Genomic DNA, 11,621 nt, shown 5'->3' with positions numbered 1-11,621 from the left:
GGGTAGATGCTGACCATCGGAAAAGCAGATCTTATGGGTGACTAGATCAGAAACCAATGGGACAGCGGGAGGATGGTGGCGAGTTTACTCAGTTGGCGCGCGCGAGTTTTTAAAATTGTTCTCGGGTGGTCGGGCGCATCTCGGACTTTACAGCAACAACCTTTCGTACTTGAGCAATTTTGTATGTAGAGCTGTAAAATTTTTTTCGTATTTGCTTTCGTATCTTGAGTTTTTTCGTAAGTTGAGCCTTTCGTCATGTCGAGGTACCCACTGTATATTATATATATATATATATATATATATATATATATATATATATATATATATATATAAGATATATATATATATATATATATATATATATATATATATACACATACATGTATATATATATATACACATACATGTATATATACATATAACACATACACATATATATGTACATGTATATATACATATACATATACAGCGTCCCCGGGTTACGACGGGTCCGCTTACGACGTTCCGAGGTTACGACGCTTTTTGCTTAAATATTCATTGAAAAAATCCGCCCTGGGTTATGACGCTTGTTCCGAGGTTAACGACGCTGACGCTTCCGACGCTCCCAAAGTTAACAACGCTTTTAAAAAACACATACTATGATAAGATAAGAATCCTTTATAGTTTTAATTAGCACAGTTTTTTTCTCTCTCTCTCTCTCTCTCTCTCTCGGCTCTCTCTCTCTCTCTCTCTCTGTATTTTCAACGAAAATATCACTATAATTCTCTCTCTCTCTCTCTCCTCTCTCTATACTACAAAGATGTATTTTTTTAGTATGATAAATAAATGATTTACTATTTTCAATATTATATTAATTTATACAGCAATAAATATAATTCATTAAAGAAACAAAATACCATAGTGAATTAGTAAGATTTTAGCTTATATTTAAAAAATTATGGAAGAATGAGGAAACCCCAGTCTTTTTAGTAACTTTCAGTAACCTTTTCTCCAGATTCAGGTACTAAAACTGTCAGATATATCAAGTTTCTTTGACAGCCAGGAGGGGGAAAATTTGGGGTGTGACAGCCAGAGGGGGAAAATTTGGGGTGTGACAGCCAGGAGGGGGGAAAATTTGGGGTGTGACAGCCAGGAGGGGGGAATTTGGGGTGTGACAGCCAGGAGGGGAAAATTTGGGGTGTGACAGCCAGGAGGGGAAAATTTGGGTGTACACCAGGAGGGGGAAATTTGGGGGAAGAGCTGCAGTGTTGCAATCACTGGTCCTGACTTTTCCCCTCTCTCTCTCTCTTCTCTTTCTCTCTCTCTCTCTCTCTCTCTCTCTCTCCTCTATTTCTGAGACTCGGATTTTTTCATGGTACTTGTACTATTTTTGTTTTAATACTTTCAAATAATAATAATAATAATCTGTAATTACAAAATTTCATATGTGATAGTATTTTAAAGAAATACCATACGTACTAATCTATCCATGTCTTTTAATTAAGGTTAACTCTCTCTCTCTCTCCTCCGAATCTCTCTCTCTCTTGTTTTGCCAACACAAGATAATAATGGATCATAGTGTTAACTCCCTCCCTCTCTTTCGCTGGAAGCGTTATAAGTATTTTTTGAGAGAACAGAGAGAGATAAACACACTCTCTCTCCTCTCTCTCTCTGCTCTCTCTCTCTCTCTTTTACCGAGATGAAAGAATTTTTTTATGGTACTAGTATGTAAAATGTTTATTGATAATTTCAGTTATTTAATAATAATAATAATAATAATAACTAATAAAACTTTAATTACAAAATTCATAACGGTCGTATTTTTTAAGAGATGAAAATGACCTTTCCATTTCACTTGTAAGGATAATTCCTCTTTCTTACTGAGATGAGAGAATTTTTATGGTAGATGCACGTGTTTATTATATTTTCAAATAATATAACAATAGAAGTAGTAATAATACGATAACTAATTTCAAAAGAAAATTCTTCCCTTTGTCTCTTTCTGTATCAATTTCCCAACCTCAACTCGAGTGACACTCGAGCTTAACCAATGCTATACAATGGTCAACGAATTTAATGGTTTTATGTAATTTCTCTCTCTCTCTCTCTCTCTCTCTCTCTCTCTCTTACTGAGATGAGATCATTTTCATGGACGTGTATGTAATAAGTTTATCATTAATATTTTCCAATATAATACTAAGTACAAAATTTCATATCTGAGTATTTTAAATACAATATCCATTCCATTTCTCTCTTTTAAATACTGTAAGGACAACTCTCTCTCTCTCTCTCTCTCTCTCTCTCTCTCTCTCTCTCTCTCTCTCTCTCTCTCTCTCTCTCTCCACAAGATACTTGTCATACATTTGGTGTTTCTATTTCTTCCTTTTATCTCTCTCGCTCTCAGCAAAAGAAATGATAGACAGACAAACATAATTGCACAGTCCTCTCTTTCTCTCTTCTCTGGAGAAATATATGTATTTATGGGAGGGGGAAAAAGTTGCCTACAGACATTCATTTCAATCTATTGAAACCGTAAGGAGTTATTTCTCTCTCTCTCTCTCTCTCTCTCTCTCTCTCTCTCTCTTGTATTTTAATGAAAATATACAGTAATTTGTGAATACACAGTGTTGCACATGAAAAAAAAGTAAATTAGTGATAATTTTAGAGATACGGCCCTAAGAAAAATTGCAAATTAGTAGTGAAATTTTCCCGGTGGACATGTTTTCAAGAACGTCGTTCCGGCTTACGACGATTTTCGGGTTACGACGCATCTTAAGAACGGAACCCCCACCGTCGTAACCCGGGGACCGCCTGTATATGAAATAGTTAATGAAAAAAAATAGATACAATAAACATTAAAAGATAAACTAAATGGGAAATAATAAAGATAAATAAAAAATCTTTAAATACAACATAAATAAGAATAATAAAAATACACAATAGTAAAAATTGGGAATAATGAAAATACAAACAAATGAATGTAATAGTAATAAAAATTTAAATATATTACAACTAATAATATAATAAAATTTAAAAATAGAAGAAAAATAAATATGAATTAAAAGCAAAGAAATTATTATAAGAATAGATAAATTATATATAAAAATAAATAATTTATAAAATGTAAGATAATAGATAAATGAAGGAATATAAGTAGTTAACCATTAATATATATATATATTATATATATATATATTATATATGTGTGTGTGTATTTAAAATGCAATTGTAATATCCACAATGCCCTCTTAACTTCTTGAATTCTTTGTTCTTTTTTGGATACGCATGTCACTGCAAAGCCTGAAGATACAAGTTCAAAGAAATTTGAAGAAATTGTGATGTCCAGTACCGGGAAACGAACCCTGGTCCCATAATCAAAGAAGTCACGTTCGTTTCCTGGTACCAGACATCACAATTTCTTCAAAAAAGAACAAAGAATTCAAGAAGTTAAGAGGGCATTGTGGATATTACAATTGCATATATATCTGGTAAAAAGAGTGACCAGTAGATTATACACACACACACAACGTCCTTTACTCAGCAGACAAACTGACTTACATGAGGAATTGATAGTACAGGAAAGGTCGTATAACTGACAGATAGGGATTATAAGGAGATTAGTACCTAGAATCTGGCACACCTGAAGAAGGAGTAACCTTTCCAAACAAGCATAAACATGGGTACAATTTAAAAACAAAAAGATTAAGTCCAACTGCTCAGACACAGGGACAAGACAATTAACAGATTATACAGGGCGACAGCTGACCAATGCAGATCTTTGGTAAACAAAAACTTATTCACAAAACATATTAAACATACATATCCAACGAAGATATCTCTAAGGCAACTAATTTGTATTTAAATCTGTAATTATATCTTTGAGGTCATTATTAAACATGTTACAAATACAAGGGTCAAAATGAAACAGGCCACGACTAATATTAAAATTACAATGAGAAGTAAGTTGTATTATGGCAGATTCTAAAAGATTTCGTGATAAGACATCATTTGATGCAATTATTGAACTACCAATCCAATTTATTCGGTGGTTGTTTTCACTTATATGAATGAATATTGCATTAGATGTTTACCCAGTTTTTACATACTATTTATACTGGTTTAATCTTACTTCTAAGCCCTTGCTCGACTGTCCGAGATAAAAAGAGGGGCAGTCCATACATGGAATTTTATATATGTTGTTGCTTTCCCTGGGGCCATTTTATAAAAAAAAATTAACATTCCTTTTAGTGTGTTATTATAGGAAAAAAACAAGGTTGACATTAAAGGCTTTTAACAATGATTTAATGGTTTCAAATCTGTGAAAATAAGGCAAACTAAGAATGTTCTTAGAATTTTCTCTCTCCGTGTTACACTATAAAACATTTTGTTGGCTTTATTATAACAAATATCTAATATATGTGAAGGATAACATAAAACTTTCCCTATTTTTCTTATGTATTCAATTTCTTGATCCAAATATTGGGGACTGACAATGCACAATGCTCGTAAAAACATAGAAGAAAAAATTTATATTTTTATGTTAAGATGGTGGCCTGAGAAGAAATGAACATAAGTTAAGTTGTTGGTCGGTTTCCTATAAATACTGAATTTACATTTAAATGGTTCTCTATGTATCAAAACATCTAAGAAAGGGAGGCAATTGTCTTTTTCTAATTCTAGAGTAAACGTAATCGATGGTACCTGGTTATTTAATTTAGAGAGTAGATCATTTTCATCAATACCAGCAGGCAGAACAGCTAAAATGTCATCAACATTTCTAAACCACTTTACAGGAATATAAGTGATATTAGGTAAGTAGCATTTTTCAAAGAATTCCATGTACAAGTTTGAGAGAAGTGGTGATAAAGGGTTGCCCATTGCCATTCCAAATATTTGTTGATAAAATTCGCCATTGAATATAAACTTACAATCACAAATGCACAAACTTGTGAGTGAAATAGTGTGACATAGGTAGAGGTAATTCATGCTGAGTTAGTTCATTACTAAGATATTCTAAAATAGAGTCTATAGGGACTTTAGTAAAAAGAGAGCATACATCAATTGAACCGACAGTACTGATAATAGGCCGCATAGGGTTATTTTCTTTGTGTGTTTTGACTAATCCGTACAAGTAAGGTAGCGAAGGAGATTTGACTGACAATTTGCCTAGTAGTTCTGTTTTATCTTTAAGGATATTTTTCACAGTGCTATTGAAGTTTTTTATGACTTGATCAAGGGGATTTTTTGTTAGTTTTTTATAAGTCACATCATCATCCAGTAGGGCTTGCATACGTGATATGTAGTCGGCTTTATCTAAAATTACTATACTATTTGACTTATCAGCTTTTGTAATGTGGATAGTATTGCCCTTTTTAAGATCGGTCAAACTTTTCTTATAGCGAACAGGGAAGTTACTTTCATGCTTAACGTTGGCACCTCCGTAAACAATACCTTTAATCATGTCAGCATGATTTTGAGGAAGATCACAATATTTTTCAAATTTACTTAGGGATGACGCAATCATTAAAGCAGAAGGTCTGCTTGTTATAAAGAAAGGTAAACCATATCCAAGCGCATTCACAACATTTTCACTTATTTGTTTACTAGATAAGTTAACAACACAATCTTGACATGCACAATTAGTCCAATCACTGCTATCAATAAGATTTTTTAGTTTTCTGTCGAGTTTCCTTTTCTGGGCATCTGTAGTCCTACGTAGTTTTTCGTAAATTTCCCGTCGCAGCGAGTCCTTCCAATCAGCCGGGATGGAATGATTGAAAGAGATCCTTGTTTTTTCCAGTTCCTTGAATTTTTCCTTCTCTTCTTGCTTGGCGGCTGCTATGTGCTGTTTCAACATCATGGCACTAAATTCATTGAATGGGTGATTGTCATACCTTCTTAGGCGGCGTGGCAGCAAGGATTTAGGGAGCACTTGTTCAGAAAGGCACTTCTTCAAGAACTTAAGACGAATTCTGGTTGAATGGGCAGCCACAAGAGACTTGGAGAAGGTAGTGACGACACATCTCAAAAGAGGAAACAGAATAGCGAAAGTAAACGTGGCCCTCATTATGTGTAACTGAATCACGAAAGTTAGGAACGTGATAAATCCATAAATAAAGATATATGCCACGAAGGAAAAATAAACGAAGGAGTATCTGCGAGACCTTTCGACGTTAAATGTCCTTTACTAAGTAGAAACTGACATACATGAGGAAAAAGACAATACAAGAAGATTCGTATAACTGACAGATAGGGATTATAAAGAGATTAGTACCTAGAATCCGACACACCTGGAAGATGAGTAACCTTCCCAAACAAGCATAAACAATGGGTGCAATTAAAGGTTTAAGACAATCATCTCAGATACAAGGACAAGACAATTAAAGGATTATAGGTGACAGCTATTCAGAACATGGTAAACAAAACCATATTCACAATACATATTTATTACTGTCCGCTTGTCTACCTATTATAATGGTATAGGACAGCGACAGTTTGTATGTCTTTTCTTACGACTGTTATACGTAAGCATTGTGGTTCTACTTTTCCTTCTCATCTGAGTGATATCTAGTAGATTTGGTTCTTCTTTAGAATAAGGGAGATGATTCAACGGACTGAGTTAACTTAACTTTATTTCTTAGCTCCATGACTGGAGTATAGGAATGGTTTGGTCGGATGACCACTCCGTTGAGAAATCTAAGTTGAACTGAAATATAGGAGCATTGCATCGATAGCGTAACACTAGCTATCTCAGTGGTTTACATCACAACAAGAATAAAATGAACACGTAGCCCTACGATTCGGAAGTCATGTGTTTCGGCTACAGGTGAATAGGTCAACCACTTCCCATGGAAGGTGTTGTGACCGGTTTACAAAACACATAAACTGAGTAGATGTTCAAAGCAAACCAGGCTACTGCAAGCATTGCATAGCTTGGTCTAGTTTCGCGTCCTGTTTATGGTTATGCGGTTGCACTCCTAATTCGCCAATGACCCCATGGGTCATGGGTTTATTTACAGATATGGAATTTATCTGTATATACAAATGTATATATTACATATTCACAATATATGTCAGACATACATTACAACGAAGATAACTCTAAGGCAACTAATTTTTATTTAAGTCTGTAATTATATCTTTGAGGTCATTCTAAAACATGTTACAAATACAAGGGTCTAAATGAAAAAGGCCACGACTAACATTGAAATTACAATGAAAAGTAAGTTGTATTAAAGCAGATTCTAAAAGATTTCGTGATAAGACATCTCGACCTTGCAATTACTGAACTACCAACCCAGTTTATTCAGTGGTTGTTTTCACTTAAATGAATGAATATTGCATTAGATGTTTGCCCAGTTTTTACAGAATATTAATGCTGGCTTAGCCTTACTTCTAGGCCTGTGCTAGACTGTCTTGAGATAAAATGAGGGACAATCCATACATGGAATTTTATATATTATGTTGTTGCATTCTCTGGTGCCATTTGTTATTAACATTCCTTTTAGTGTGTTATTATAGGAAAAAACAAGGTTGACATTAAAAGCTTTTAACAATGATTTAATGGTTTCAAATCCGTTGAAATAAGGCAAACTGAGAATGTTCTAATATATGTGAAGGATAGCATAAATCTTTCCCTATTTTTCTTATGTATTCAATTTCTTGATCCAAATATTGTGGACTGACAATGTGCAATGCTCGTAAAAACATAGAAGAAAAAATTGATATTTTTATGTTAAGATGGTGGCCTGAGAAGAAATGAACATAAGTTAAGTTGTTGGTCGGTTTCCTATAAACACTGAATTTACATTGAAATGGTTCTCTATGTATCAAAACATCTAAGAAAGGGAGGCAATTGTCTTTTTCTTATTCTAGAGTAAACTTAATCGATGGTACCTGGTTATTTAATTTAGAGAGTAAATCATTTACATCAATACCAACAGGCAGAACAGCTAAAATATCATCAACATAACGATACCACTTTACAGGAATATAAATGATATTAGGTAAGTAGCGTTTTTTAAAGAATTCCATGTACAGGTTTGAGAGAAGTGGTGATAAAGGATTTCCCATTGCCATTCCAAATATTTGTTGATAAAATTCACCATTGAATATAAACTTACAATCACAAATGCACAAACTCGTGAGTGAAATAATGTGACTTATAGGTAGAGGTAATTCATGCGGGGTTAGCTTGTTACTAAGTTACTCTAAAATAGAGTCTATAGGGACTTTAGTAAAAAGAGAAAGCAACAACATAATATATAAAATTTCATGTATGGACTGCCCCTCTTTTTATCTCGGACAGTCGAGAAAGGGCTTAGAAGTAAGATTAAACCAGTATAAATAGTCTGTAAAAACTGGGCAAATATCTAATGCAATATTCATTCATTTAAGTGAAAACAACCACCGAATAAATGGGATTGGTAGTTCAGTAATTGCATGAGCAAAAGATGTCTTATCACGAAATTTTTTAGAATCTGCCATAATACAACTTACTTCCCATTGTAATTTTAATATTAGTCGTGGCCTGTTTCATTTAGACCCTTGTATTTGTAACATGTTTAAGAATGACCTCAAAGATATAATTACAGACTTAAATACAAATTAGTTGTCTTAGAGATATCTTTGTTGGATATGTATGTTTAATATGTTTTGTGAATAAGTTTTTGTTTACCATAGATCTGAATTGGTCAGCTGTCGCCCTGTATAATTTGTTAATTGTCTTGTCCCTGTGTCTGAGCAGTTGGACTTAATCTTTTTGTTTTTAAATTGTACCCATGTTTATGCTTGTTTGGAAAGGTTACTCATTCTCCAGGTGTGCCAGATTCTAGGTACTAATCTCCTTATAATCCCTATCTGTCAGTTATACGACCTTTCCTGTACTATCAATTCCTCATGTAAGTCAGTTTGTCTGCTGAGTAAAGGACGTTGAGTCGAAAGATCTCGCAGAACTCCGTTGTTTATTTTTCCTTCATGGCTTATACCTTTATTTATGGATTTATAACGTTCCAAACTTTCGTGATTCATTTATACATACATATATATATATATATATATAATATATATATTAGAATAATATATATATATATCTATATAGTATATATATATATATATATATATATGTGTGTGTGTGTGTGTGTGTGTATCAAGAGCTAACAGGAGATAATAAAAAGCAGCAGTATATACCTAGCGCTTTCATGTATTCTTGACACACCTCGTCATGGTACAATTTATAAAAGAATGAAAAACAGTTTCGAAATTTCAAAGATAAACATAACAACAACAAAAGTAAAATACAGACCAACCAAACAGCCTAGTCAAGAAGCAAATGGTCCACAGCATAGAATTACACTTAAACGGAAATGAAAATACTAAGCAGTTCATAAGCCAATCATCTAGCTTATATTGTCCGTTGTTAATATCAAAAGCACTACTTTACTTGATTTATGATGCTAGAATCTATAATGTTTCCTTTAACAATATCTCTACAAAATAAAACTTCATTTGAATTTCTTGCAGGATCAAAAGAAATGGAAACTTGATGTATTTCTTACACGGACCCAATATTTATGTTACTCTTGGTGCCAACAGTTTACCGCTTTGACCAATATATTGTTTTCTACATGGAATTTGATGTATGCAACCTGTTTGTAACTGGGGAGAGTTCTATATCAGAATTATTCTCACAGACTGAGTGTTACTAAAGACGACGTTAACATTAAAAACTGAAGTATTTTTTGGCAAAGAAAGAAACCATTAAGCCAACAAATTACAGCGATCAAACGTATGTGACAAAAATACATACGGATGGATCAAAGTCAGATAGTGGTGTTGGCTGTGCAGTTATCCTTGGTGATACAGCATATACGGCTAAACTACCTGACTTTGCATCCATATTCACAGCAGAATTAACAGCCATAGTCTCTGCCCTGGATATAGTTTTTCAAAGTAGCGGCACTAATTTTGTCATTTACTCGGATTCCAAAAGCACTTTAGAAGCTATTAAAAAATTCAATTGCTTCCATCCGTTAGTTCGAAAAGTTCAGGAATCGCTCCTCCATTTGTATTGTTTGCGTAAATCTGTCTTTCTGTTGGGTCCCTTCACATGTGGGGATTTGCGGAAACGAGATGGCAGATAGGGAAGCAAAAGCTGCTAGTGTCTCATCAGAAACAGCCTTTAGTAAAGTGCCTCATACAGATCTAAAAGGTCCTTTTAGGTCTTATATTTCAAGCAAATGGCAAGAAAGATGGACTTCTCCTCATCTTGCCAATAATAGAAAGTATAGAAATATCAGAAATAATATATTGCCGTGGCCTTCGTCTTTCCAGTCTGATAGGCGAACAGAAATAGTTTTAAGCAGACTGAGGATTGGGCACACTTATTTGACCCATCAGTTTATTTTAGAAGGGGGCAGCCTCCCAGAGTGTGCTTGCGGTGGCAAGATGCTAACAGTGGAGCACACTCTGGTTGCTTGCCCCAGATATTTTAACCAGAGAGAGAGATATATCTTAGAGGTAAATCCCTTTGATATTTTGGGAGATGAAAGCAGATATTTCTGCTCTCATGTCCTTTTTAAAGTCTATAAACATTTTTAATAACATTTAATTATTTTTTATCTCACATCATAGATATATATATATATATATATATATATATATATATATATATATATATATATATATATATATATATATATATACTATATATATATATATATATATATATATATATATATATATTTATTAAGCATTTTCTTCATTAATTCATTCATTTGTCATATGGTAATTTATCTATAACCATTTTCTTCATTAACTTATTAACTCATTTTTAATGTAATTTATTTACTTTCCATTACGGCGCTGAATAGCTTCTTTGGCCCCAGTGCTTGGGCTTCTGCCCTAAAACTCATACATCCATCCATCCAAACGTTTGTACGTGGTCATATGCATGAAATTTTTTCTTAGACTTTCTTAAAGCAACATCTACTCTAAATGTCAGATACTTCGGTTTGAAAGCAATATCATAAATCTTGATAACTTGTCTTCGAAGAATCCAGGACAAGTGAAGAAAATACAGAGTTTAACTCAAATGATGATTGGAGTAAAAGTGAATGTAAGAACTTACATTTGTAGGTTCCCTGAAAACTGAAACTTTGAATCTGTTAACATGTCTATGCACATTTACATATAAAATTGGTAAAATGGAATCATTATCTTTCTCAACCTAACCCAAAGATCATTCGCAGGGAAAATATATTTGATAAAAGTTTCTTTTCAAAAAACTCCATGTCAATATTGCTTAAAAGCGGCGACAAAGGGTTCCCCTTTCCCATACCAAACTTCTGCTCATAGAATTTTACATTTAAAGTCAATTTACATTCCATAATACGCAGTTTTAGTAACTAACAGGGTGTCAGTTGGGAGAGAAAATTCATAGTTACCCAACTCATCGACTAAAAATCTTATCAGGTTGTCAACTGAAACTTTAGTGGAAAGGAAAATTACACCAAAGCTAATCATTTTAAATTTGTAATTACTGGCAGAGTGAGGTGACCGGCACTTTTGATCTAAAGGGGCAGGCACACAATGGGGCAGTGTACACGAATCTGCCAAGTATTTACCAACAATGAAATATAAGC

This window comes from Macrobrachium nipponense, chromosome 21 (assembly GCF_015104395.2).
Source record: "Macrobrachium nipponense isolate FS-2020 chromosome 21, ASM1510439v2, whole genome shotgun sequence".
NCBI lineage: Eukaryota > Metazoa > Arthropoda > Malacostraca > Decapoda > Palaemonidae > Macrobrachium > Macrobrachium nipponense.
The sequence above is the reverse complement of the archived record's forward strand: the minus strand, read 5'-3'. Positions refer to the sequence as shown.